Genomic DNA, 6,059 nt, shown 5'->3' with positions numbered 1-6,059 from the left:
TTAGATTAAACATCTTATATTGACTGAGTTGAACTTGTAGAAGGATGTTTTCATTTCTAATTTTTTCGAATGACTCATTAATAGAGGTATTTCTATCTAGTAATTCAAAGAACCTGCCTTGGACATCAGATCTAATATTGTTCAGATAATTTATGTGGTCTTTACTGAGTTCCAAGGCTCTATCACTTTGTGCTTTTAATATACTTAGCTTTTTGTAATCATCTAGAGTTTCTAGCAATAGTTCAATTAGTTTTGACTTTGAGAGACACTGAAGAGTGGAGGGACTTACTTCTTCTGATGGAACTTGATCAGTTCCTTCTGTTCTAGCCATAAGACAGAGATTTGCAGTTTCTTCATTTGGTTGTTCCTCATCGTCTTCTGAGTCTGTTGCTTCGCCCCATGCAGCTATCATGGCCTTCTTGAAGTTTGGTCTGTTGAAGGTAGACTTGTTAAAGCGATCTTTGACCTGTTCCTTCCCTTTTCCTCTGGTCTTGTCGTTCTCCCACAGAGGGCATTCACGAATTTGATGATCAGTTTCTCCACATTTGAAGCAACCTTGCTCAGTTTTGGAACTAGTGATTTTCTTGGCAAAGTTCCTTCCTTTCTGGTTTCCTGGTTTGAAGTTCCTATAGAGCTTTCTCATTCTTCTGACCAGCATGGCAGCCTCTTCTTCATCTGGTTCAGATTCATCGAGTTCCTCAGCCTTTAGAGCAAGTCCTCGACTTCTTGAGCTCTCGGGAACAGCAGCTCCAAGATGTAATTCGTGTGTCATCAAGGAACCAGCAAGTTGTTCAATGTTGAACTTGGTGAAGTCCTTGGTCTCAAACAGTGCAGTGACCTTTGTTCTCCAACGATCATCTTGTGGCATGCTTCTTAGTATTTTTCTTACCTGTTCATCTGTGGGAATGATTCTACCAAGAGAAACTAATTCATTGGTTATGTTAGTAAATCTAGTGAACATTTCTTGAATAGTTTCTTTTGGAAGCATTTCAAATCTTTCATATTTAGACATCAAAAGGTCAATTTTGGAACGCTTAACTTCATTAGTTCCTTCGTGGGTTACTTGAAGTAGTTCCCAAATCTGTTTTGCGTTCTTGCACCCCATGACTCTGTTGTGTTCATGAGGTCCAAGCCCACAATGTAAGATTTTGACAGCCATGGCATTCATCTCATATTTATCAAAGTCTTCTTTAGAAAATTCAGACATTGGTTTAGGAACTACCTCGTTTTCAGCATTGGTCTTTGTTACCTCGAAGTCTCCAACTTCAATTACACGCCAAACTTGGTAATTTTCAGCTTTGATGAATATCTCCATTCTATTCTTCCAGTATGAGTAGAACTTGCCATTGAACATAGGTGGCCTTTGTGTCGAGTAACCTTCTTCCAGTTTCTCTTGTGAGTTCATACTTTCAGGAACTTGACTCAAACAGGGTTTCCTGTGTTTTAGTGAGTACTGGCTCTGATACCAACTGTTATTCCAGTAGGAACACGCACAAGAGGGGGGGGGTGAATTGTAATTAGAACTTTGATAGAGTTTCTTGCGGAACTTAAGAAACAATCAAGGAACTGAGAATAGAGAAGACAATAACAACAATTGTGAAAACTTCTTGATACTAATCAAGAAGAGAATTCTTTTATTATGGTAATGCCTCGATTACAATAATCTCTCCAACACAAGTTCCTCTCAAACTCGTGTTCCTCACAGTAATCTACTTCGATTACAACTCCTTAACTTCTCTCTCTCAGACTTAAACTCTAAGTCTGAACAGGATAACTCTATCCTTACTAATACAAAATATAATTCGTGTTTGGATAACTCTAGATATTAATAATGCTTTTGTGTGGATATAAGGAACTTAGGAACTTTGATTTAACTAGGACACAAACTGTTTTAGAAAATCTTAGACAAAACGTTTTTAGGAAAGCAAGAACTCTCAGAATGTTTGTGTACCTTAAACCAAAAACGATTTCCCTTTTATAGTGTTTATCCTTAGGGTTAGTTCCCTTCAAAACCTCAACTGCTAACTGCCAGCACTTTGGTCTCCACGTCCCTTGACTTGAGGAACAAGGGGAAGACCACTTCCCACGTTCAGCCATAAAGCAGTTAGTGGTTTGACTCAATCAAACCCTAAAATATTTCTTTAAAACAGATTTTATTTATCTACAAAAACTTAGGAGAATTTTTAGGAAAATAAGTTTTGTTTAAATAAAATAAAACGTAAATCTATTTTATATTAAATATGTAAAACTTGTTTTTATTTATGTAAATGTTTTCCATAAAAATTGCTTCCAATAAAATAAATGGCCTAATTAAATCATAAGTTCCTTGAGTACTCTATATACCATTAGCATAATTAATATTTACATAAAATTCTAAGTACAGTAGACTACCTAGACTTTATGTCTTCCCTTTGTCTGGAACTTGCAACTCAGAAGCTTCAGACGTTCCAGCTAAGGAACATTGATGAGTTCCTCTCTTGCTAACACAGGAACTCTTGGCTATGAGTCTGTAATAGTTCTTGTGGATATTCGGAACTCTTGATATGTAACTGTGTTGCTCCTCTTGTGACTTCAAACTGGAACAGATACAACTTCCAGCTCTGGAACTCCAGTGACTGTTCCAAGTGTACATCAGGAACTTCACCAGCTTATTCAAGTTCCTATCCTAATAGAAACTTGGGCATTTGCCTGTTCAAAGTCATTTAGCAACCATAATCAGGAAGTTTGCAATATGTGTGTGTCATCAACCAAAACTTAGGAACAACAAACAATAAAGAGACTGAAAACAATGAGCGAAGAAAGATACAAAACGGAGGAACCTTCTTGACCCTAATCAAGAAGAACCTCACTACTCTTTTGTATTAATGCAATAACTCTATTACAAATACACTCTTTAACTCGAGTTCCTCTCGAACACGAGTTCCCCACAGCAATCCCCTTCGATTACTGTGCTACTCTTTCTCTCTCTGACTTAACTCTAAGTCGCTCCTTTTCTCTTTGACTTAACTCTAAGTCACTGTTTCTCTCTTTGACTAAACTCTTAGTCGCTCTTTCTCTCTTTGACTTAACTCTAAGTCACTCAAGGATCACTCAATCCTTAAACCCAAAATACAATATGATAGATAGATTCTAGTACGTAATAAAGCTTATAATAATAAGGAACTCAAGGAACACTCTATTTTGCCAACTGATTCTTTTAAAACGTTTAAGCTCTTTAAGATAGATTTTGTAGAAATCAGTTGTGTTTTGAAAAGCCAAAACTCTTCTCCTTTTATAGGAGAGTTTTACCTAAGATTGGGTACCCATGTTCTCCTCAACTACCCACTAACTGTTACTGCTCAGTAACATGGGCATAGTTGGAGAGAAACAGGGAGACCAAATCAAAACACTACTTGCACGTTTAAACATAAATACGTGGGAGAGTTTTAAGGATCATGGAAAATCTTTTGCTTGAGAAACAAGGAGAATGAAAACAGAATCCTATGTTTACATTTATTAATTAAATTCATTTTATTTATTAACAAAGATTTTCCAACTTAAAACTCTTTTATAATTACAGTTAATATATTTCAATTTAAAACGTACCAAAATACTTAGGTTCCTTTCGTTCCAAATTACGTATAAACAATATTAAATACTTACATAAATCCTAAACATAAACCCATATGTTGTAGTCTTCATGTTGCACCTTTAGAGGCTTCACTCGAAGACTTCCCAATTTGTTCCTTCTCTGGAACATCGAGGATCCACATAATATATGAGGATCTCGCCTTAGGAACTCGCCTAAGGATCTCGCCTTTGTAAACTTGCTTAATGATTATATCTTCAATGTAGTGTGTGACATGGATCAATTACTTGCTTATATTCCACGTTGCTTAGTTTATCCAACTCAGGATCTCCTTAACTTAGCATTATCCCTCTAAGGATCTCGGAACCTATTATGCAACATAACTTAACCAATTGTCAGGAGTTTGCTTTGTCATCATCAAAACTTTAGGGTCAACATGCCCTTTATTTATTTCAGTTGTGTTTGTTTTTTATTCTTAGCACTTTGTTTTTCTTCCTATTATTTTTCAATAAAGGCGTATTTTTATTTTTTCATTTTCATTTTTTGTTTCTCCTCCTTTTTTATGTTTTTATGTGTCTAACACTTTGCACAAAGAATATGTGTTTTTTTTTTATTGGACCGAATCCTTGGTAAGGATTGCCTACGTATCTTGTCATAATCAGGTCGCGCGTAGTTCTAGCTTTAGAATAAGTTCTAGTATGCCGGATTTCGGTAGATATGCCCTGAGGTGGAAGCATATTACTTAATCGGTCAAATGAGTGAAGTATTATCATTATTTTCATCTGCCGTTTTTTTCCATAAGTCGCGTAAAAATGAAATTCGACTAATTTGTATGGCTATATTTTTGGTAAGCCTATTTGGATACGTACTGTACCCCCCAAGTGTTCGTTATTTTTCCGTTGTGTGCGGATAAAATGACGAGCACTTCTGAAAAGAAAATTTTTGGCAGGCAGAGAGTTTCAACGCCCAGGCTGGGGCATCAGAAATTTCGGCGCCCAGCCCTGGGCGCTGAAAATGATTTCTGGCGGTCGTTTTTGACGCTTTGCTTCACATGTTCTTGCATTTATTTCTTTTTTGTGCCTTGATTTTTGCTCGTATTTAAAGTCAATTTTGAGGCTATTTTGGAGGCTTTTTTGACTGTTAGCGTGAAATGCATTTTTGTCCGGATTAATTTTTTCTATTCGTGACTCGAAACAGTTTTGAAAATGGAGTTAGGGTGCGGAAGTTATGAAGATCTTCGTGTAGGCTTTTGAGGTGGGTTGAGGTGCGTGTCATTTTTGAAGGATTGGTGGGGGTTATATTTTATTAATTCCCCTTTTAAGAAACATTTACTTTCATTTTGGATTTTGATTTCCTTTGACTTCTTTGGGTTGTATGGGTTGATTTTTATGGTTACACTGGTTGACTTTTATGTTTTGGGGATATGAATGGGATGGTGCGGTTTATTTTGTGGGTTTCGGGAATTGGCTCCCGTGGCACTATTTCAAAACCGAGTGGGCTTTGTTTGTTGGGCCTAGAGTGGGCCGCCTCTGTATTTTTGTATTTTGCAAGTACATTTGGTGCTTATTTAGTGTTAGAATAAAATTTTAGGAGAAATATTACGCCTTTATTGATTTGGGAAGTAAGGAAAACACACTGAAATAAAACTGACCTATATTCTAAGGGGCCTTAGGACCATCTAAAGTCTCTATTATTTTTTTTCTACCAATCTAAAGAACTACTAGGCGCTTTTTACTAATGGTGGTCTATGTGGCTCAAGCCTGGGGTTTAGTCTCATAAAACTTTGGTCCTTCACCGGTACTCATCTTGAATTCTATTCCTTTTGCATCGACCCACTGATATGTCTTCACCCATCCGTTCTCGATCTCTTCTAGTGTTGATGCAGGAGAGATTAACCAGGTTGGATCGAAACCTTCATCTTGTAAAGCTAGGGTAGTCATCACAATTTCGTCCTCCATAGGCCTCGATTCGTTAAACAATGTCCATAGAGCCTGGTTGTCCAATATTTCAGTTGTTTTAGTCTTGGTGAGGTGGGGTGCCTCATCCAAGGTGTGGCAGTCATGGAAAATTTCAAATCCGGGTTTTAGCAAGCAATCCTGAACGAAGGGTTCAGCGAAATCGCAGCATGGGTGTTCTTCTCCTTCCCGAACAAACATCCCGTTAAGGGTTCTTTGATACGGGGGAAGGAGGGTGGTTTGTTTGGCTTTGTTAAGGCGTAGCCCAGACAGGCGGTCAGCAATATCTTCCTCCGTTGGTTCATAGCCTAAGCCAAAGTGAGTAGATTTGTTGGGTAAAGGATGGAATGTGCATTCCTTCTTCCTTATGCCCAATGGGGTTCCTGGGAAATAACCTTGAGCTAGCAGCATTCTAGGGATGACCCGGGATGCATGCGGGTCTAGGAATGCTGGATCATAGTCTTCAATGAACTGGATTGCTTCTTCCATTTGAAACCCATAAAGGTCGTCTGCAATTTCGGCCGTTCCAACCATAG

This window comes from Spinacia oleracea, chromosome 3 (assembly GCF_020520425.1).
Source record: "Spinacia oleracea cultivar Varoflay chromosome 3, BTI_SOV_V1, whole genome shotgun sequence".
Lineage (NCBI taxonomy): Eukaryota > Viridiplantae > Streptophyta > Magnoliopsida > Caryophyllales > Amaranthaceae > Spinacia > Spinacia oleracea.
The sequence above is the reverse complement of the archived record's forward strand: the minus strand, read 5'-3'. Positions refer to the sequence as shown.